This window comes from Scyliorhinus torazame, chromosome 17 (assembly GCF_047496885.1).
Source record: "Scyliorhinus torazame isolate Kashiwa2021f chromosome 17, sScyTor2.1, whole genome shotgun sequence".
Classification (NCBI taxonomy): Eukaryota; Metazoa; Chordata; class Chondrichthyes; order Carcharhiniformes; family Scyliorhinidae; genus Scyliorhinus; species Scyliorhinus torazame.
Window position 1 is genome coordinate 136,452,262 of NC_092723.1, and position 24,004 is coordinate 136,476,265.

General features: G+C 46.8%; 1 protein-coding gene and 1 long non-coding RNA gene across 3 annotated transcripts in view; one reads left to right on the top strand and one right to left on the bottom strand.

The window, feature by feature from the left end:
* The window catches only part of LOC140394174 (protein kinase C beta type), a 531,938-nt gene that overhangs the window by 155,558 nt on the left and 352,376 nt on the right, over positions 1–24,004 (top strand). The window lies entirely within an intron of this gene.
* On the bottom strand, positions 813–22,791 carry LOC140394175 (uncharacterized). Its single transcript, XR_011935826.1, has 3 exons — positions 22,707–22,791; positions 14,885–15,022; positions 813–1,130 (listed from the first exon to the last, which is right to left on the bottom strand). It is a non-coding gene; the product is annotated as an uncharacterized lncRNA (long non-coding RNA).

A 24,004-nucleotide genomic window follows, 5' to 3' on the forward strand; every position in this document is an offset into this window, starting at 1 on the left:
CTGGAAGAGGGTTTCCCACTATAAAACACACGAGGCATCAGCACTCTGCCTCTTTCCACAAGTGACAACGTAGTGACAATCAGGTGTTATATATCAGTTAACACCTTCTACACGTGGCTCAGAGCTAGTCTGATCTAAAGTGATAGTAAGCACGCTTAGGTTAGTAGTGTCAAACCCACAGCGAACTGTGTGCACTGCTTAGCAGGTTCAATAAAACATGTTGAATGGCCATCAATGTTTGAGTCTACTTTCCAGTACAACTGCATGCAGTTGCAGTCCGTGTTACCCCAGGGTGATTAACACGACAGGACCCAATCTTTATCCTTAGTTAATTCCCACGTGGTAGTTGGTTGGCTGATCTTTGTTTTATCATAATATGGCAGATCATGGATTGTTAACATGGGTCTGGTTTTTCCCAGTTCTTCTTGATTTTGTCTTTATCTTTTGTCATCTCAAGAATGTGGGTGGCTCCCTGTTCCAGTCTGGCTCTGGAAGAGAGTTCAAGTTGTGCTGTAAGAGTAGGCGAAATCCCTTGGTACTGGTGCTCTCGGCTATTGTTTTGCCCTTCTGTCATTCTACTTTCAAGCTCTGGCTGTGATGAAGATTTGAATTGTTGCATGTATCCTGTTTGGGTGCAGATGGGTCATTTATCTGTGGGAGGAAACTTGCTAGGGATTTTGACCCTGATTTATCCGGCCTAATTCCCAACGTTGTGATAACTGTTATACATAGACACCTGTAGCTATCTTCTTGAGCTTTGTGTGTATTTTTAAAAAAAACATTTTATTGGAGGCATTTTTAAATATATACATAACAAGGAAGAAAAACAAGGAAGAAAAACACAAAAGCCAACTTGCTTGTGTTGTTTTGTGCAATTTTTGTGTAAAAACTGAAAATTCCAATAAACAAACGTTTTAAAAAAACATAAGTATTTTACAGATCCATTCAAGCTCAGCAGAGTCTCAGTTGGCTAGAGAGTGGTATTTATTGACATTGATGGTGTGGGTTCAGCCCCTGTACTGGTTGAGGTAGCCCTTGGGACCTGCCTCCTTTTTCTTTTGTCCTATTGTGACATCATGGCATTGTGATGTGTGAAGAACCATGATTAACAACCCTTCGACAATGGCAACCTGAAGAGAGAGTGTACAACCACATCCAGTTTTTTAGTGTTATTTAATCAGGCAACACAGTGGAAGATTTAAGAAAGTCCAATTGACAGCTTTTCCACTATTTCAAAAATTAAACCAACATGTAATAAACAAAATGCTGGAAATACTCAGCAGGCCAGAAAGTGTTATGATGACACTTGTTCATTGTGTGAGTCCAAGTTGAATGCACTGAAATAACACAGCAGCTGCTGACTTTCCATTTCCCTTCAAAAGCAAATACGAGTGTGAAAACCATGTCCTGAAAATGGGATGCATATCACTGCAAAGAAGGCTGGGCATTCGGGAGATGTGAGTCGACATCTTAATCAGCTACTCATGCAAGACTACTAACACAAACTACCATTGATTTATTCAAAGTGGGCATCTCTCGCTCTCCCTCTCTCTCATGCCCATATTTCTCAAGAGATTCTTTCACAGGTCCCATGAAAAGTGTCTACGATCCTCAACCTGGTGCTGCAATCCCAGTTTGAGAACCACTCATCTGGTGTCCTGGTTAACATTCATCCTTCAATCAAAAATAACTTGTTTTTCTCATTGATGTTGGTACACTCAAAAAAAAAAAAAAAAAACACCTACACCTACAATTCATAAGTAATTTATGCAATGCATTGTCAAACATTTCCAAAGATGTTCCTGAGATGTTATATGAATGCAGGGTTTTCTTTCAGCCTTTTGTAGTGTACTACAGTAAGTTATTTAGTCTTGTAACTTGGGTTCTCAAAATAAAACTCCCAGGGAAGGTACACACAAACAACTTGGGATGTTGCTTGGTTTTTTGTCTGGTCTTCAATCTGCTGTTGTTTGAAACTTTTGATGTATTTGGAAAGTTTTACTGCATGTTAATCAAGCATGTCAGGAAGCCTCAAAACTCCAGGACAAAGCAGCTGGACCTCTGAGCTGCAGCGAAGAAAGCTTTGAAAATCGATCCTTAAATTTAATTACAAGTATATTTGTTGTTGTGGCAATCAAATTCTGCGACACGTGGTTTATTGTCCTAACAGGTCACTGCTACAGGCAAAGTGATCATCAATGTGGAGAAGTACACTGATGTGGCACAAAACTGGTGTTACTAAATGTTTGCTTTATCAATAACCTGTCTAAATGGTCAGAGTCGGCTGCATTTCAGGGAAATTATTATGATCCCAGACCAGACCCCAACAGTGGCTAGGATAATGGACAGAAACCCCAATATTTAATTTTAATTTTGTAAGACTGTGAGGAAAGGATACTTCGCTCCAGGCATGATTGAATGAAGAACTAGGGATGTGATATATTAAAGGCAGACTTATTACGAACTATTAAAAGCTTTAACATCGCACCCAATAGCTTGCAATTATCCGTTAAACAATACTACTACTTATAGTGAATACAATACCCTTAATTGCTATCTTTATTCTCACTTGACAACCAGAAAATAACCATCTCTGCTCTCAATCCACCTTAAATACCAATGGCACAGAGGAATACTTGCTTTACAGAGTTCTTTGAGAAAAGATCTTTTGATACTTTTACAACTCTGGTCAAAACCATGCAGGAACTTTGTCTATATGTCTTCAAAAGCTGTATCAACTGGCTTGTTTCATCTGCCCCCTGTCCACAGACAGGTCTGCACTGCTTTAAATACTGTTCATTTCTTCTAACTAACATAGTGAGAACAGAACTGTTTCACTGTGCCCACAGCTTCAGCCAGATCAGAACTGAACTGAAAATGGTTTCTCAAAAACGCTGATGCCTTAGCTCCACCCAGCAATGACATCATCTCACCAAGTTGAAAACGAATTAACTCCCCAGGGAATCCCCTTAATCAAAACAAAATTGCATTATCCCAAGCTTTTTATGGTGGCAGATTGCACCACTGGCTCCTAAAATCTTTGCATTTTAAACCAAGATTATTTTAAAACATCAGCAGTCAAACACACTCCAGCCCAGGTTTTTAACCCTTACTTCACCAAATACTTGAAATAGAATGTATCTGAAATTCCTACATTCATCACAGAAACCTAAATAAGTAGATGGGAGAGAGGAATAGGAGAAAACGTTACGGTGGAACCAAATGAACAGAATTGGAAAAGGCGCGTGTGGAGCATATGCATTGGCACAGTTGGGCCAAATGGGCTGTTTCTGTGCTGTATAATCAATGTAGAGTCACAGATATGGGCCGGGATTCTCCAAAAACGCGGCTAAGTGTTGACGCCGGCGTCAACGGGTCTCTTGGCCCAGTGATTCTGTGGCCCACGGGGCCAGCTCAACGCCGGAGTGCTCCGCGCTGGTCCAGCTGCCGATACGCGGCCCTGCACTGCTGGCCACAGGTCCGCACATGCGCACGGCGGCTGCTTCCGCGCGACATGGCGGACCCACACAGCGGGCCAGCGTGGAAGAAGGTAGCCTCTCCGATCGTGCCTATCCGCCAAACGGTGACCCCCGATCGCGGGCCTGGCCATCGTGGAGGCCACCCCACCCCCACCCCGGGAGACTGATCCACCCTCCCCACCAGGGCGGCTACCGCAGCTGCGATGCCGAGTTCCCACTGGGTGGAACTATACGGGAATCACGCCGGTGGGAACTCGGCCGGTCGACTGTGGAGAATCGCTGTGGGGGCCTCTTTCAATGGCCCCCGACTGGCGCTGATTCTCCAGTCCGACGCCCCATTTTCCACCCCCGCGCCGAGCGCGATTTCGGCACAGGCTCCGAGAATCCCGGCCATGAGCTTTGCACTGACCTTTGAGACTTGTAGAAAGATTGTTGTGATTCAAACAAATCAAAATGTACCAAACACCAACCAACTGCCACTGGAAATTAAATAGGTCACAAACCCTCTACCCACCCCCTGCACTACCCCACCCCCTGCACTACCCCACCCCCTGCACTATGTGGAGCTGTTTCATTTTGTACTTTTAATTTGTTGGGTTTCAATTGTGTATTTGAAAGCTACAATTGTAATTCCTTAGGGTAGAACTAGATCAAAGAACAAAGAAAAGCACAGCACAGGAACAGGCCCTTCGGCCCTCCAAGCTTGCACCGACCATGCTGCCCGTCTAAACTAAAATCTTCTACACTTCCAGGGACCATATCCCTCTCTTCCCATCCTGTTCATATATTTGTCAAGATGCCCCTTATACTCTCCCCAAAAATTTGTAAGTGTTGTCCTCGGTGGGAAAATTGGTGAGATCCCCTTATACTCTCCCCAAAAATTTGTAAGTGTTGTCCTCGGTGGGAAAATTGGTGAGATCACTGGGTGGGTTGGTGTGATCCAAATCGCAATCCATCCACTCTTGTTGGAGTGATTTCTGCTGGGAAAGTGATGTGCAGGACCCAAAGACGCAGGCCAGGTTGGCTCCTCCGAGATTGGGGTGCCTTTTAAAAATGGCACCCTGATCTCCAGATAACCCTGCACTTCTTCCCCCACCCTCTTGCCCCATTCATGGCCGCACCCCCTTAACAAACCCTGCCCCTTGCTGGTGCTCCTTAGTGCACTGGCAGTGGCAGGTTGTTGGGGGCACCCTGCCCTATCCCCGATCAACGGGGGGCTCCAATGGCCTCTGAGCTCCCTGGCATGGTCATCATGCATGGTCTCTGTTGATGGGAGACAAGTTGTGATTGACACCAGGGGCGGGATTCTCCCCTACCCAGCGGGGCAGGGGGTCGCGGCGGGAACCACTCCGGTGTCAGGCCGCCCCAAAGGTGCGGAGAAACCGAACCTTGAGGGGCTAGGCCCGCACCGGACTGGTTTCCGCTCCCCCGGCTGGCGTGGAAGGCCTTTGGCGCCATGCCAGCCGGGGCCGAAAGGACTCTGCCAGCCGGCGCGAGTCCGCGTATCTCTTCCGCGTCGGCCATGGTAAATGCTGTGGCCGAGGCGGAGGGAAAAGAGTGCCCCTACAGCACAGGCCCGCCCGCCGATCGGTGGGGCCCGATCACGGGCCAGGCCATCGTGGGGGCACACCCCCCCCCCCCCCCCCCCCCCCCCCCCCCGGGCCAGATCGTCCCGAGTCCGCCCGCGTCACCACGTCCCGCCAGTAAGAGAGGTGGTTTGATCCTCGCCGGCGGGACAGGCATTCCAGAGCGGGACTTCGCCTTGGGTGGGGGAGGGGGGGCGCCGACCGGCGCGGCGCAATTCCCACCCCCGCCGAATATCCGGTGCCCGAGAATTCGGCTACCGGCGGGGGCGGGATTCACGCCAGCTCCCGGCGATTCTCCGACCCGGCGGGGGGTCGGAGCATCCCGCCCCAGGTGTGCGCTTTGCTGGCAGTGGCGGAGAATACCGGGAGCCGGGAGACTCTGGTTTGAAACGGACTGAGTGGATTTAAATCTCATTAAATATAGTTCACACCCAGGGAGGGCATGAACCAGATTGAGTCCAATGCCACAGGCTGGGAAAATCATGCTCCATTGGTGCCAGGCATGAAACCCGTTTCGGGGTTCACCTGCTATACTCCAGGAATAGCAGGATGTGAACCGGGCACAACACTGGGTGTGGTGGGGGGGAGGAGGTTACAGAGGAACAAATAGAAGTGTTTAAAATATGAGATGATTTGAGAGGATAAACAGGGAAGCATTATTTCCCTGTGAATTATGTGAGTCAATACACATTTAGGAAAAGTACTAGGTGCACTTGATTGGGGGTGTGGGGGTGTGGGGCTTAAAACAATTTCTTCTATGTGAATGGTAATTAGAAATTGGAGTAAGTTGCTTTAAAAGACTACTGAGGTTCACTCAAGTCACTGCATTTGAAATGAAATTCAGTAAACGTTTGCAGAAGAATATGAAGTTGAGGAACGTGCAAGGAAATTGCGCTCGAGTAGATACGGCTGGTGAATGAGCGGAATTTTCACACACTCAATAGGCTCGTGTTTCCCTGGTCTGTGTTAAAGCTACAGAATTGCAGCATAGAATTTGCCCCATTGTATTTGGGCAGTGCTAACTCTTCATTTGTCAATAGGATGTGGGGCAATTTTGGTACACTTAAGGGAAACAGTATGGAGGGATTCAAACATAGATTGGGAAATCGATAGGCTAGATTTGGGAGTTGACAACACATTCAAGATCTTTGGAGTGAAACGAAAGGTCGAAGATGGAGTGATAGTTTGCAAGAATGGAGGGTCCAGGTTGACTTTTTATTTGAGGAGAGCACTGATGATGTAGGGTAAAGATCAATTGGGAAAGTTTTAACCTACCCTAGTGCAGAACAATATTGGCCGGGGTAAAATTGGTGTTTCCCTTCACCCGTGTAGGTTTTATGCCCAGTGAGTACCGTTAAAATTGCTCCCAGTATGCCCCTCTACTCTGCCAGGATATGACCAGTTATGGGATCCTTTCATTGTATTTTAGGATCTTTTCTTTCATTATTCTTTTCCCAAAGCATCCCCAAAGTATTTTACATTCTTCTGTATTGAACTGTACCTACTGTTGTAATATGGATTCTGTAGATAACTCATGATGAGACCTTGAGACTTTGTTTGGGTAAACATGAAACATTTATTGTTAATCTTCAACTATTTACTAATCCCAGATATCATCATGCATGGTGCTGCTTCTCCATGCAGGTAGGCTCCTAGAGTGTTCTCTGAAACTCTAGCACAGTGGGTAGCACTGTTGCTTCACAGCTCCAGGATCTCGGATTCGATTCCTGGCTTGGGTCACTGTCTGTGCGGAGTCTGCACGTTCTCCCTGTGTCTGCGTGGGTTTTCTCCCACAAGTCCCGAAAGACGTGCTGTTAGATAATTTGGACATTATGAATTCTTCCCTCAGTGTCCCCAAACAGGCGTCGGAATGTGACGACTAGGGGCTTTTCACAGTAACGTCATTGCAGTGTTAATGTAAGCCTAGTTGTGACAATAAAGATTATTATTATTATGAGCCTATTCCCATTTGACTTTATCCATTATATCATGGGTGATGCTATTCTCCAGTCCCATGTTAACCCTTGCTCTGCTCAGCACCTTTACATTGGATTGGCATGCAGGCACATAGCACACTTGCAAGTTGTGTTCTTGCTCACCTTTGATCATTGACAGAATACTCTACATTCCTATTGTCTGGCTACCTCAAAAATTAAGTAAGTCTAGCATAACAAGCCTGTTAAAAATCCATTTCCATGGCCCCTTACTTTGTAAGTGCTCACTAATTTCATCCTATTTTATTAGCTCTCGAAGGCTGATTTTTGTTTTTTGTTACCCTCTCCCACCCTTGCACCCTGCCACACCCACTCTCGAGGAGTCTGGTGCATGAAGAACAGATGTTTGAAATCCCACATACTGGTTGACTGTATTTTGACCTACAGTCAGAATTCAATTATATTGATTTTGATTAATTATGTTGAAATCCATGTTTCTCTAGATTGCCGAATGGACTTTGGAAGTATTAACAAAGCTGATAAGAATCAGCATCTCTGAAATGGCCTTGCAAACCACTCAATTCAAGGTGATGTGGGAATGGGCAGCAAATGCTTGCTTTGCCAGTAACGTCCACATCCAATTAAATTATTTTTTAAAATTCAGACTTCCCAGTCCCATATCTTCACCCACGAGGTTTGTTCCTGCGCTGTAATGCAGATGATCCCAGATTGATTGTAGTTGGACAAGAAATATGTCAATTAAATTAATTTTAGTTTCTCCTTGCATGAGAGTAAGACATTCTGACAAAAATATAGAGCATGATTTTCTGCCTCTTCCCAGCAGCAGATCTTTTGGTTCTGCTGACTCCCCTTCAGGCAGCAGAAAGCCGGTTACCGGACCTTTGACCTGTGAGGGACAGCTTTCTCAAAACTCAGGAGCCGTTCAAGCAGCATGCTGTGTTTGTAGAGAACAATCAACAGTGACGTCACAGGAAAGTGGTAACTGATATTAGGGACTGTCTAAATAGCTGAAACTTAAATAATTTTTCAAACTAATAGTTAGGGGACCAAACTTGGAGGATAAAGGCAAAGTGAATCTGAAAGTAGAACCAGGAAATCAGACGAGCTGATTGGATGAGTACATTTATATATTCTATAATAACAAGGAGCAGAAAAGGAGGGCACTAGTTAATATTAGCTAATACTAGTTGATATTATTTTATATTAAAAAAATAATAATAATTTAAAGGGTAAGACATGGCAGCAGAGCTCCCAAGCCGTGGTCTGCTCTTCCTTCTCCATGTGGGAGACCAGGACTGTTTCCAATTCCCAGGACCACCATGCGTGCAGGAGATGTCTCCAGCTGCAGCTCCAGGAACCCCGCATTTCAGAGCTGGAGCAGCGGCTGGGGACACTGGAGTGAGTTGAGAGTATCGTGGATAGCACGTAGAGAGGTGGGCACACCGCAGGCTCCGACTCCACAGGCAGGAAGGGCATAGTTGACCACTAGGCAGTGCAAGAGAGCTATTCGGGCAGTGCAGGAATCTCTTCTGGCCATTCCCCTGCAAAGCAGATCTACCACTTGGTGGTTACTGTTGAGGGGAATGGCCACTCCGGGGAAAGCAGCAACAACCAAATTTGTGCACTATGGTTGGTTCTGCTGCAGATGGGAGGAGTAAAAATTGTGGGAATGCAATAGTCATGGGGGATTCAATTGTGAGGGGAATAGATAGGTGTTTCTGTGGTCACACATGAGACTCCGGAATGGTGTGTTGCCTCCCTGGTGCTAGGGTCAAGGATGTCTCGGAGCGGTTACAGGATATTCTGGAGGGTGGACAGCCAGTGGTCGTGGTACACATTGGTATAAACGGTATAGGTTTTTTAAAAAATGGATGAGGTCCTGAAAGCAGAATATAGGGAGTTAGGAAAAAAGTTGAGAAGTCTGACCTCAAAGGTAGTGATTTCAGGATAACTACCAGTGCCGCATGCTAGTCCGAGTAGGACTAGCAGGATAGATCAGATGAATATGTGGCTGAAGAGATGGTGTGAGGGGGAGGCTTTCAGATTTCTGGTGAATTGGGACCAGTTCTGGGGAGGTGGAACCTGTACAAACTTGGTAGGACTGGGACTGATGTCCTTGCAGGGGGTCTTGCTACAACGGTGGGGATGGTTTAAAATATGACAGAGGCGGGGAGGGTTTAAACTAATATGACAGGGGGCGGGGAGGGTTTAAACTGATATGGCAGGGGAATGGGAACCTATCTAAGGATTTCGAGTAGGGGGAATCGTGAACAAGAGAAAACACAAAGGAGAATAAGAAAAGCGATACCCTATGTTTTCCCCCCCCCAACTTCTGGGGCTTAATCCTCCAGTCCCCCGAAGCCCCAAGTGTCACTGCCAATGGCTCTATCGCCAAGTCGAAAAGCAATGGGGAGAGTGGGCATCCCTGCCTTGTGCCACAGTGTACCCCAAGTCTCCCAAACTCTCTCACTTGGTTTGTCCACACATTCGCCACTGGTGCCTTATATAGCCACAATCTACAAAACCCTGCCCGAACCCAAACCGCCCCAGCACCTCCAACAAATTCACCCACTTCACCTGATCAAAAGCCTTCTCTGCGTCCATTGCCAACACCATCTCTACCTCCTGCCCCTCCGAATGCATCATAATTACATTGAGTAGCTTCCGCACATTCGCCGACAACTACCTCCCCTTTTCAAACCCCATCTGATCCTCATCTATCACCCCGGCACACAGTCCTCAATTCGCAATGCAAGCACCTTCGCCAATAACTTGGCATCTACGTCAATAACAATATCGGGTAGTATGACCCACACTGCTCCGGAGTCCTTATCATTCTTTAGAATCAGGAAGATGAAAACCTGCAACAATGTAGGGGGAGCTCCCCCCACACCCCCTCCCCCGCTTCATTATATGCCCTAATCAGCAGTGGCCACGGTTCGCCCCAAACCTTTTATAAAACTGCACTGGGAACCCGTCTGGTCCTGGGGCCTTCCCTGTCTGTACCGCCCCCACACCATCTCTCACTTCCCACAGTCTCCAGGCCCTGAACCAGCCCCTCCACCACCTTGGGAAACCCTAACCCATCCAGGAACCACTGCATCCCCTCTTCCCCGGTCAGGGGCTCAGACTCATACAGCCTCCTATAAAAGGCCTCAAATACCCCATTCATCCCCTCCGGGTCCATCGCCACTTTACCCTTATCATCCCTCACTGTACCAATCTCCCTCGCCGCTGTCCGTTTCCTCACTGTTCGGCCAACATCCTGCTCACCTTTTCCCCGTACTCATACATTGCCCCTCTGGCCCTCCGCAACTGTCCCACCGCCTTCCCCGCGGAGACGAGCCCAAACGCCACCTGGAGCTTCTGCTTCTTCTTCAACTCTGAATACTTTCTGTCCACCCTCATCATTTTATCTAGCAACCTTGCCTTCTCCTGCCACTCCACCTTCTCCCTGTGCGCCCGAATCAAAACTCCCTCCAACTACAGTCTTGCCCCCCACAATGTGGTGGCTGTGATCTCCCATGTGTCTTTCAACTCCACAATGCCCCAAATGGCAACCCACATATGTTCAGACACCACCAGCAAGCCCCACGTTTAGCCTCCACTGCGGGCATTGGGCCGCCCCCTAAGCCACCCGCAAATCCAGCCAATGTGGCGAGTGGTCGAGAACCACAATCACTGAATACTCCCAGGTCGGCCACCCCCACCTGCAGCGCCCTGTCCATCACAAAAAATGTAAATCCAGGAGTACACCCAGTGCACATGGGAGAAGTATGAAAACTCCTTTGCCCTCGGCCTCCCAAACCTCCATGGGTCCACTTGCTGCCCCCCATGTACTCCATGAACCCCCTCCGCTCTCTCGCCACTGGTAGTACCTTCAACGACTTGGGACTCGACCAGCCCAAATTTAGATCTATAAACGTATTGAACTCACGCCATAATCAAGTGATGCGAGTCCAGGTCAGAAATCTTCCCCAACACCTGCCTCATAACATCCACATTGTCCCAATTTGGGGTATAAACATTTACCAGAACCACCGGCATCCTCTACAACATCCCACTGACCAGCACATCCCTACCCCCCAGATCGGCCACAATGCTCCCCACTCAAAAGCAAACCTCTTATTGACCAACACTGCCACCGACTTCGTCTTCATATCTAGCCCCGAATGAAACATATGCCCAGCCGATCCCTTTCTCCGCCTCGTCTGATCCCACAACTTCAGATGTGTCTCCTGCAAAAATGCCATATCCGCCTTCAAACTCCTCAGATGCGTCAACACCCGCGATCGTTTAATGGCCCATTCAACCCCCTCACATTCAGGGGGGCCCACCCTGCCTCACCCTCCCCACCCCCTTCCCCTGCCAATCAACCTTGCCCCTTTTTGAGCCGGCCCACGTCATGTGCCCGTCCAGGCCTACCCTCAGATGTCCACTGCCATCAATCCCTTCCTAACTGGGCCACACCAACCACACCCTTGTCAGCAACCCCCCGCCCCCCGCAATCAAACAAACCAGTTCTCCCCAATTATCCCAACCGCCAACACACAGAGTAACAAAAGGCACACTCACCGTCACTACTCCCCTGCCAACACCTATCCCAGAGTACCCCCCCCCCAGCTACTTAAGAGGAGATTTGTGCGCTTTGCAGTTCAATGTCCTCCCAGTCCATTGTCCCTCATAAAGTCCGTCACTTCCTCTGATATGTTGGAATGTCACTCACAGGCGGGTCAGGTATAAAGCTCCAAACTTCACCCTCCTCAAAGAGGGCCGCCTTTATCTGGTTAAACCCAGCCCTCCGCACCCAGGTCTTGATGGACCTGCAGCCCACTCCCTTCCCAGGCACACTTCTTGGTCTGCCTCGCCCAATGTAGGATCTTGATCTTATCCTTATCCAAAAAGCGATGCAGCTGGACCACCATTGCCCTCGGCGGCTCCCCCACTGGCTTACTCACTCTTCCAACTTCGTCTATCGGGCAGGAGATAAATTCTGAGAACAAGCACTAACAGGTTCAAAAACAGCTTCTTCCCCACTGTTACCATGCTCCTGAATGACTCTCTTATGGACTGAAGTGATCTCTTCACACATCTTCTCTCCTGAGTAGTACTGCACTCCGTATGCTCACCCATTGCCTGTGCCTATATATTTACATTGTGTATTTATGTATGTCCTATGTTTTTTTTTCATGTATGGAATGATCTATCTGGACTGTACACAGAACAATATTTTTCAATGTACCTCGGTTACTTGACAATAAAACAAATGCTGCTCCAATAATTTTCAATTCGCCAACCATCTTCTTACCACTTGAAGCCTCAAGTCTCAGGATAATTCACAACCTGAATCATTAACTCTGTTTCTCTCAAGTGCTGTCTGATCTGCTGAGCATTTCAGCATTTTCTGTTTTAATTTCAGATTTCCACCTATGCAATATTTGCTTTCCTGTTGGCACCAGTGAGGTTCTTGGGCTTGATGTTCCCTCTACTTTGTTTGCACCCCCCTTTTATGTCAAGGTTTCTGGCCTCCACAGCGCTGAGCTGTGGCCCTTCATTGTGAAGTGCAGTGTGGACCTTTTCCGTAATTCTGCCTGCTCTTGCCTACGTTCTGAGAGATTGCCTCTGGCTGTGTCTCAAGAAAATACCATTGTACATATGAAATTTTTTGAATGTGAATTCTCCTGAGAGAATATTCCAAATATAAACCTTTTCTCATTTTCTTCACATCCACACAAACCTCTGCTGAGAAACAACACATTTTCCACCAATATTTTGCTCTTTTATTTAAATAGAGAAAATGCCACAACTGGATAATTACTTTTTTTCCCTTTGTTTTTGTTCCATTGTTAAATTTTCTAGAATTGAAATTGAGTGAAATATTCCACTGCCTAGTAATCATGTTAAAGCCAATATAGTCATACAAATAACAACTGCAGGAAAGGAAACTAATTGTTCCTTAAAGCAGTAGCATCCAGAATGGACGACATGATGTCCATTCTTGTAAACAAATTGAGGCAAGGCTGCCTTCTTAAACCTTTTGTGTAAACACCGTTTTATACAGTCTGCAGTTGTTGTGTATGTGCATATTCATTTGCTCTGCAGACCTTCAATAATTAGTCATCATAAAAATGATAAAACAACTCCGTGTTGAGAAAATGGCTGAACCTGATTGCAATAGTCACACACACCCTGCTTGGTATCCTGTCACGTTCACTCTTTAATAATCACCGCTTTGATTAGGGCTGTAATCCTGTTCTATTGCTCTGAGTTTACACTATTCAGACAGCACATTATTATTACCTGTTCCTCGCATTTTATTTTACAGCTCTGTATACCTGAGCTTCTGATTTTCAAGTCCATTTACGGCCTTACCCCTCTTACTGTAACCTCTACCAGCCCTACAGCCCTCTCTCATCTCTATTGTTCCAATTTTGGCCTATTGCATCCCCAACTAATTTTGTTCAGCCATTGATAGCCATGCCTTCTGCTGTCTTAGGCCCTAAACCTTTGAACTCCCTTCCTCAACTTCTCTATCCTCTTTTAAGATACTCCTTAATATTTCTATCTCTTGCCAATCTCTATCTTTTTGATCAATAGTTCGAATATCTCCTTTGGCTTGATGTCAAATTTTATGTGACCTTCAAACCACCTTGCCTTGAACCACTCAGATTTTTCTATTATTAAGATTCTTTATAAATACAAATTGCAGGGGTAAGTAACTGGAGGGAGAGGAGGCTGCTTCAAAATATTTTCAGCCCATGGTGTCTCAGTGGATTAGGCGGCACAGTGTTCATAATATAATGATCTTTATTGTCACAAGTAGACTTGCATTAACACTGCAATGAAGTTACTGTGAAAAGCCCCTAATCGCCACATTCTGGCACCTGTTTGGATACACAGGGAGAATTCAGAATGTCCAAATTACCTACCAGCTCGTCTTTCGGGACTTGTGGGAGGAAAATAGAGCACCCGAACACGCAGACACAGGGAGAATGTGCAGACTCCACACAGACAGTGATCCAAATTGGCAATTGAACCTGGACCCTGGAGCTGTGAAGCAACAGTTCTAACCACTGTTACCGTTCAGCCTAAGGCACTGCTGCCTCTCAGCGCCAGGGACCCGGGTTCAATTCCGGCCTTGGGTGACTGTCAATGTGTGGAATTTGCACTTTCTCCCCGTGTCTGCATGGGTTTCCTCCGGTTCCTCCAGTTTCCTCCCACAGACCATTAAAACAGTGGATTGACCATTCCAAAGGCGCCCAAAGATGTGCAAGTTAGGTGGGGTTATTGGTATAGAGGGGAATGGGCCTAGGTAGGGTGCTCTTTCACAGGATTGGTGCAGCCTCAATGGGTCAAATGGCCTCTTACACTCCAGGAATTCTATGGTCCAATAGCACTCTATCCTGGGGCTTGCTTCTGTATTCCCCACGCAGGTCCCTGGAAATGGCGGCAACAGAGGAAGATTGAAGAAAAATGTTTTACTTGTGGCAGATGAGAAAGAAGAGATCAATAGCATCTTGACCAGGGAGTGAGTGATAGGAGTGGTATAGTTTGGATAGTGACATGACATGACAGCTGATGTCACTTCTGACACTCTCCCTTATTGTCTGCTGCATGTCAGACTAATATTGAGTTCTAAATTTGCTTTTCATTGAGTTCCATTTATTTCTACTCATCTTTCTAATTTACTCTGCAGCAACACTCAAGGCCTCCCTTAACCATCCCATTTCCGTCCTTCAGTAGGTCTTCCATTAAACCTTCTGTCGATTCTAGAGATTGTTACTGTTACACTGAATTAGTCCTGTTGCTGCTTTCTCTTCTCTTTAATGCATACGCGCCAAACCATGAGATACAATTGACATACCATAACATACCACCTTGCCTTGAACCACTCAGGTTTTTCTGTTATTAAGATTCTGGTCTTGGGTGACTGTCCATGTGCGGAGTTTGTACTTTCTCCCCATTTCTTCAATCTTCCTCTGTTGCCGCCATTTCCAGGGACCTGCGTGGGGAATACAGAAGCAAGCCCCAGGATATAGTGCTCATTGAACCATAACATATATTTGACATAAATAACATACTCACCATTCTGTAAGATATATAAAACTAGAAATTTGGTGTAATGCCATCTTGAATGATGCTTAAACATACCTAATGCCCCTTCTATGGGGCACAGTGCACTACCAGATGCTTCCTGCATGGCCTGCGCAGCCAAATTAGGTAAATCTGTAAGTCAAAACTGCCTTTATAAAGGTTTCTGCGTTAGCATGGTTCTAAGAGTTTGATGTGGGCCTAGTCCCCTGAATTTTGGGCTGGCCTCTCAGCTGTTAAATGTGAACTGGCTTATCTGCTTCTGAGGGTGCTGGAAATTATACTATTTTATCCCCTTTAAATCTTCATTCTGTGTATTTGGCTGTCTGCCTCTCTAAAATTCTTTGACTCTAGAAATTAGCATGTGTATACCTCCACTGATATTTCAATCGTCCAGGTAGGTTCTTCCTACTAATAGACAATTTACACCAGATGCTAGATGCCTGCTAATCTTGTTACTGGGAAAATTGCATCTCGCCATGCCTTTAATACTGGCTACCGCTATTACGAGCAGATTTCTACCTGTTGCTCGACAAATCGCATCCTATCTGGTTTAGCACAGGGCTAAAGAGCTGGCTTTTAAAGCAGACCAAGGCAGGCCAGCAGCACGGTTCAATTCTCGTACCTGCCTTCCCGAACAGGCGCCGGAATGTGGCAACTAGGGGCTTTTCACAGTAACTTCATTTGAAGCCTACTTGTGACAATAAGCAATTTTAATTTAATTACTTTTTAATTATCATGCCGTGTTAAATTCATATTGCTGCTGTTACTAGATCCGTGATATGTGTATAAACCTGTAACCTGCACAGGACTCATCCAGCTGGGGATGATTGTTCCCCGTGCTCAATTGGACTGAGTTAACCCAGCACCAGCATAAAAGGCCGGCAGCTGTCGAGCCAGTGAGAAAGGAATGAGGACCCGGTGAAAGGTAACCGGGCCCTGTGCATGTATGATGCTGTTGCTGAAATAAAAGACTTTTAAGAAACTCGTTGGACTCCTATCGCTTGATCACATTGGCGACGATGATGAATTGGAGCTGTCGGCGTGCTGCTTGTTCGACTGAGCTACATCCCCGGAATTTTTTCTTCACGAGTGGACTACGGTACACAGTTTTTTTTTTTTGTTGTTTTTTTTTTCGGAGCTTGTAATGTTATGGAAGGCAAGCGCCGGGTCGAGTTTTTATCGCCGGCTTGTGAAGTGTGTCCGTTGGGAGTGATCTGGAGTCTGAAGTGTCCGGCACTACCGGATGCGGTATCTTCTGAGAGACTTCTGGTGATGATCGCATAGCAAAGAACAAAGAACAAAGAAAAGTACAGCACAGGAACAGGCCCTTCGGCCCTCCAAGCCCGTGCCGACCATGATGCCCGACTAAACTACAATCTTCTACACTTCCTGGGTCCGTATCCCTCTATTCCCATCCTAATCATGTATTTGTCAAGATGCCCCTTAAATGTCACTATCGTCCCTGCTTCCACCACCACCACTATACTCCAAGTGTGGCCTAACTAAGGTTCTATACAGCTGCAACATGACTTGCCAATTCTTATACTCAATGCCCTGGCCAATGAAGGCAAGCATGCCGTATGCCTTCTTGACTACCTTCTCCACAATTCCCGTAACAGCCTCCCCGAACAGGCGCCGGAATGTGGCGACGAGGGGCTTTTCACAGTAACTTCATTTGAAGCCTACTTGTGACAATATGCCATTTTCATTTTCATTTCATTTCACCTGTGTTGCCCCTTTCAGTGACCTGTGGACCTGTACACCTAGATCTCTCTGACTTTCAATACTCTTGAGGGTTCTACCATTCACTGTATATTCCCTACCTGCATTAGGCCTTCCAAAATGCATTACTTCACATTTGTCCAGATTAAACTCCATCTGCCATCTCTCCGCCCAAGTCTCCAAACAATCTACATCCTGCTGTATGCCCTCCTGAGGATGACAGTCCTCATCGCTATCCACAATTCCACCAACCTTTGTGTTGTCTGCAAACTTACTAATCAGACCAGTTACATTTTCCTCAATCATTTATATATACTACAAACAGCAAATGTCCCAGCACTGATCTCTGCGGAACACCACTAGTCACAGCCCTCCAATTAGAAAAGCATCCTTCCATTGCTACTCTGCCTTCTATGACCTAGCCAGTTCGGTATCCACCTTGCCAGCTCACCCCTGATCCCGTGTGACTTCATCTTTTGCACTAGTCTACCATGAGGGACCTTGTCAAAGGCCTTACTGAAGTCCATATAGATAACATCCACTGCCCTACCTGCATCAATCATCTTAGTGACCTCTTCGAAAAACTCTATCAAGTTAGTGAGACGTGATCTCCCCTTCACAAAACCATGCTGCCAATCACTAATATGTCCATTTGCTTCCAAATGGGAGTCGATCCTGTCTCGAAGAATTCTCTCCAGTAATTTCCCTACCACTGACATAAGGCTCACTGGCCTGTAGTTCCCTGGATTATCCTTGCTACCCTTCTTAAACAGAGGAACAACATTGGCTATTCTCCAGTCCTCCGGGACATCACCTGAAGACAGTGAGGATCCAAAGATTTCTGTCAAGGCCTCAGCAATTTCCCCTCTAGCCTCCTTCAGTATTCTGGGGTAGATCCCATCTGGCCCTGGGGACTTATCTACCGTAATATTTTTCAAGACGCCCAACACCTCGTCTTTTTGGATCTCAATGCTCAATCCAGGCTATCTACACGCCCTTCTCCAGACTCAACATCCACCAGTTCCTTCTCTTTGTTGAATACTGATGCAAAGTATTCATTTAGTACCTCGCCCATTTCCTCTGGCTCCACACATAGATTCCCTTGCCTATCCTTCAGTGAGCCAACCCTTTCCCTGGCTACCCTCCTGCTTTTTATGTACGTATAAAAAGCCTTGGGATTTTTCTTAACCCTATTTGCCAATGACTTTTCGTGGCCCCTTCTAGCCCTCCTGACTCCTTGCTTAAGTTCCTTCCTACTTTCCTTATATTCCACACAGGCTTTGTCTGTTCCCAGCCTTTTAGCCCTGACAAATGCCTCCTTTTACTTTTTGACGAGGCCTACAATATCCCTCGTTATCCAAGGTTCCCGAAAATTGCCGTATTTATCCTTCTTCCTCACAGGAACATACCGGTCCTGAATTCCATTCAACTGACACTTGAAAGCCTGCCACATGTCAGATGTTGATTTACCCTCAAACATCCGCCCCCAATCTAGGTTCTTCAGTTCCCGCCTAATATTGTTATAATTAGCCTTCCCCCAATTTAGCACATTCACCCTATGACCACTCTTATCCTTGTCCACCAGCACTTTAAAACTTACTGAATTGTGGTCACTGTTACCGAAATGCTCCCCTACTGAAACATCTACCACCTGGCCGGGCTCATTCCTCAATACCAGGTCCAGTGCAGCCCCTTCCCTAGTTGGACTGTCTACATATTGTTTTAAGAAGCCCTCCTGGATACTCCTTACAAACTCTGCCCTGCCTAAGCCCCTGGCACTAAGTGAGTCCCAGTCAATATTGGGGAAGTTGAAGTCTCCCATCACAACAACCCTGTTGTTTTTACTCTTTTCCAAAATCTATCTACCTATCTGCTCCTCTATCTCCCGCTGGCTGTTGGGAGGCCTGTAGTAAACCCCTAACATTGTGACTGCACCCTTCTTATTCCTGATCTCTACCCACATAGCCTCACTGCCCTCTGAGGTGTCCTCCCGCAGTACAGCTGTGATATTCTCCCTAACCAGTAGCGCAACTCCGCCTCCCCTTTTACATCCCCCTCTATCCCGCCTGAAACATCTAAATCCTGGAACGTTTAGCTGCCAATCCTGCCCTTCCCTCAACCAGGTCTCTGTAATGGCAACAACATCATAGTTCCAAGTACTAATCCAAGCTCTAAGTTCATCTGCCTTACTCGTAATACTTCTTGCATTAAAACATATGCACTTCACGTTTCGTCTGTCTGTCTGCCATCGTTTCGTGATGCTGGCAGAGTGGTCCACCGGGGAGTCCGTTCTCGAGTTGCCCTTTTGGAACATCATTCTGGTTGTGAGTGCAGCAGTGTTTGGAAGACTGTTCTGAGGCTGCTCGGACTGTGGGATTTGCAACAGTGATGTTTTGCCTGCGAGCTGACAGTTATTGTACAACTGCAGGTTTTGTGCCTAGAGACTCTGATGGTGTTGAATTGACTGGGCATTCCATATGTGACTTCTGATCCTGTGGCAGCTTACATGGAGCCCTGCTGTTTTTTTTAATTTGTGCTGTGTGTTTATTTGCCTGTGTTGAGGTACTGTAAGAATATTGGGGTGACAGCTCCCTGGGCATTTTGGTAGGTGCTAGGGTGGCACAGTGGTTAGCACTGGGACTGCGGCACTGAGGACCCAGGTTCGAATCCTGGCCCTAGGTCACTGTTCGTGTGGAGTTTGCACATTCTCCCAGTGTCTGCGTGGGCTTCACCCCCACAACCCAAAGATATGCAGATTAGATGGATTGCCCACGCCAAATTGCCCCTTAATTGGGAAAAAAAAAATTCTGTATTGTAAATTTATTTTAAAAAAAACAAAATAAAAAATAAAAATTTTGGTAGGTGCTTTAATTTTAGGTAAAATTTAGACTGCCTGATAATTTTTTTAATTAAGGGGTGTTTGGGAGTTACGGGACGTTGAGGTGGATTTGTCTGATGTTCCCGACCCCCCACCTGTTCCCTCTGTGGCTGGAAGGCATGCCACGCCGATTGGGCCTTGGGTTGATGGTCCGATGCCATGGTGCGCGCCGTCCCCGGGTTCGGCTGTTAGCTGCTTTGCCCCCTGTGTGAATGGTGAGGGTGTCGGGCCGGACATAATGCTTGGTGGAGTACACGCCGGCCCGTTCTGCTTCCCTGTTCGGTGGTGCCTTATCCGAACCAATTTGGTTTTTTGCATTTGTTGTCTGGGGTTTGCATCGGTTTAGTCCTCTCCTATCCTCTCCTCTTCAATGGTCGTCCTTCTGAAGGGTTTTAGACTTTCGGGGGAGGGGTCTAATAACCTGCACAGGACTCATCCAGCTGGAGATGATTGTTCCCTGTGCTCAATTGGACTGAGTTAACCCGGCACAAGCATAAAAGGCCGGCAGCTGTAGAGCCAGCTAAAAATGAATGAGGAACCGGTGAAAGGTAACCGGGCCCTGTGCATGTAAGATGCTGTTGCTGAAATAAAGGACTTTTAAGAAACTCGTTGGACTCCCCTCGCTTGATCACAATATGGACATGGAGTGTAATGTGAGAAATCTTTTATTCACCATGACCAACAATGTGAGGTCATTGTACTTTTGCCAGCATCGCTTTCATGTCAACTCCAGACTTCAGCTATTGGTCTCTCTGGCAACGTGTTCCCATTACCGTATCAGGTTACTGCATCGAGCTTCCAGCCCACCTAAGGAAACATAACCTCTCTACCTGATTCCACCTTGATCACCAGAGCCTCCAAAGCAGAGTTTCCATGGCAATACTGAGATGTCAGGAGGATTCTGCTTGTGCTCCAGTGGAAGCGGTGTGCAGCAGCGATCGAGCTCTGCCTCTCGGATGGGTCTGCTCGTGTTTTCATTTAGTTGCCACTTATTCCATGCTGCATAGGATGTCTCCTAAGTCTGCACAATGCTCCATGCCAACTAGCAGCCATGCCCCTTGACTGTGACATGAGGCTGTCTGGCATGTCAGTGATGCACGATCAATTGCACAAACACTAAAATTGGGTACAACTGTGGCTTTATTACAGTCAGATGCGTGGCCTCCTGCTGCAGCTGGCGAAATGGCAGGGCACTGGAGGTCATGCATATTTATACAGTTCTCCCTGGGCGGAGCCAGCCGGCAGGAGCTACCGGCAAACCTGTTGTGCAGGTCCTACCTTACATCTCCTAATACAGTGGATCACCACAGTCAGCCAATCCCCCAAGAAGCTGAATGTACATAGCCACTGTGTGCTCTCTTGTTATTGTGCCATTCTGCTTCATGTCGTCTTCCCAGTCGAATGACTTGGTCTTCACTTCAGCAGTGCAACTTCCCTTTGAAAGTCAGTTTACCTTTTAAGAAGTGAAGGCTGGTTGGGAAACATGGTTTGCTAACAATGCTGCCTGGCTCCGCTGCAAGCACAAAGGCTGCTGGCAGTGCTTAGGAGAGTAGAGTAGAGTAACGTGGAGCGTTAGGTCAGTGTTTTTAAAACCTTTTTTCCGGGGACCCATTTTTACCAACCAATCAACCTTCGGGACCTACGCCGGCCGACCTTTGACCCACGCCGGCCGACCTTTGTGACCCACGCCAGTCGACCTTCGGGACCCACGCCAGTCGACCTTCGGGGCCCACGCCGGCTGACCTCTGTGACCCACGCCGGCCGACCTTTGTGACCCACGCCGGCCGACCTTTGTGACCCACGCCAGTCGACCTTCGGGACCCACGCCAGTCGACCTTCTGGGCCTACGCCAGTCGACTTTCGGGACCCACGCTGGCTGACCTCTGTGACCCACGCCGGCCGACCTTTGTGACCCACGCCGGCCGACCTTTGTGACCCACGCCAGTCGACCTTCGGGACCCACGCCGGCTGACCTCTGTGACCCACGCCGGCCGACCTTGGCACAATTAATAAATCCATACCTTAAAAAAATCATAATACAGCTTTGTGCCTGATTTCAGCTTCTTCTTAACGTGCTGTTCACCAGTGGCCCTGGAGCTCACAATGCTTTGTCATGTTGTGGACCCTCCTGAACAGCTCACACCGCCACTGCTTTGTCCTGCTGTGCATTCTCCTGAGCCACTTTCTCCAGCAGGTTTAGTTGTGAGATTCTGGCCTGTTTGTGTCTCTTGCCCTCTCGTCCTTATAACAAAACAATCCATTTTAAATTTTAATTGTTTGCTGCTGATAAAATGGAGGAATCACAATCGTGTCCAAATCATATGACATGGGAATTCAGGCCGCGTGACCTGCTCTCTGCCTCGCTTCAGGCAGGAAGATTACATTGAATTTTTTTTTAAATCTTCTCCTGCGGCAGCGCGCTGATGACAGGAGGAAGCGGTACTTCTTGCTTGTTTCCGTGCATGCGCACTGATGAGTGGGCGCCATGCAGCCGCATTTTTTAATATGGTCGCTGCTATCACTTTCCAAGCCGCTGGCAGCCGGCATTGTTAAAAGCCGGCTGCTGCTTCTGTTGCGCGTGAATTCACGCGATTGGGAACGGCGCGATGGACGGCTCTGCGACCATCCCGACACCCGCCTGCGACCCATCCGCGGGTTGCGACCACCACTTTGAAAATGCCTGATTTAGATGAAATGGACACACCAAATATTTTGTTCCCCATCTCTCTGTGAATGGTCATGGGCTGATCTCAGATCACAACCTCTGCTGAGAAAAAGGGTTATCCAATTTTTAGTCTGTGATAGTTCAGAATTTCTAAAGCACAAATAATGAACCAGTTTAGACATCTCTCCCTTGCTTCCTTTTATTAATGACTAATTCAGCTGAAACTAACCTTTTACACAAACGATTAGGATTCCTGTAGGGTTGGTCAAGCTTATAAATTATCTTTTTAGTCCAACCTCAGTAGAGTGGAAATCATAAGAAATGTACCTGTTAATCGAGTAGGAGCAGTTGCTTGGATTTTAGAAGAAGCCGTGTTTTAGAAGAACGCCTCTATTAAACTGTTGTGGAGATGCCGGCGTTGGACTGGGGTGGGTGAGCACAGTAAGAAGTTTTACAACACTAGGTTAAAGTCCAACAGGTTTGTTTCGAATCACTAGCTTTCGGACTCGTTTCTCAGGTGAATGAATCACTGGTGCTTGAGGAATAAGATGCAGGAACAATTAAATTTTTTGAAGGCATTTAGTGCAGATATAAATCATATCTTAATGATTGTAATGGTACATTAGGTTGCTGGTTTGAAAATTAGTTTTGCAATGGAAAGGAATGATGGTGGTTAATACAGAAAACTTTGATATGGAATAACAATTTAAGTTTGGGATATATTCTGGGTCCTGTGCTGTTGTTGAATAATGTCAGTGATCTGTTGGTGAATGATGGCATTCAAAGAGTTCTGGATTCCAGAGGTAGGGCTAAGAAATAGCAGATGGAATTCAATGTGGACAAACGTAAGGTGATGTGGATGGATTCATGAAATGTGAAACATGCCTGAACAGTGGATAAGTACCGACTGACCGAGGAAAAAGAAAAGGGTTTGAATGTGATTATCAAACATTCATTAAAAGTATCCAATTGTTTGTGATGCTGTCGTCAATAAAGTTAATCACCAAGTATGAAGAAACAAGACTGCATGGGATTACTGAAACAAAAACAGAAAATACTGGACAATCTCAGCATGTCTGACGGCATCCGGAAAGAAAAGGGAGCTAATGTTTCAAGTCTGGATGGCTCTTTGTTAAAGCCAAAGAGAACTGGAAATTGGGTCAGATTTATACTGTGGTGGAGCGGTGGGGTTAGATAAGGGGCCAGCGATCGGTGGAGATAGATAGAATTTACAGTGCAGAAGGAGGCCATTCGGCCCATCGAGTCTGCACCGGCTCTAGGTGGACAAAGATATCAAGGACAGAATGTAAAAGGGGGTGATTAAGGCTAAGAAGGCTGTTGATGGTGTCACATAAAGAGATTAGAATGTGTGAATGGCAGACAAAGGTGAGCAGTGTGTAAAGGGCAACAATGAACAGTTGGCCCAAGTGGAGTGGGGAGGAGGGGAACAGTGGGGAGGAAAGGGGTGAGAGGGGAACAATGTGAGGGAAGGGGTGAGAGGGGAACAATGGGGAGGGAAGGGGTGAGAGGGGAACAATGGGGAGGGAAGGGGTGAGAGGGGAACAGTGGGGGGGGAAGGGGTGAGAGAGGAACAATGGGGTGGGAAGGGGTGAGAGGGGAACAGT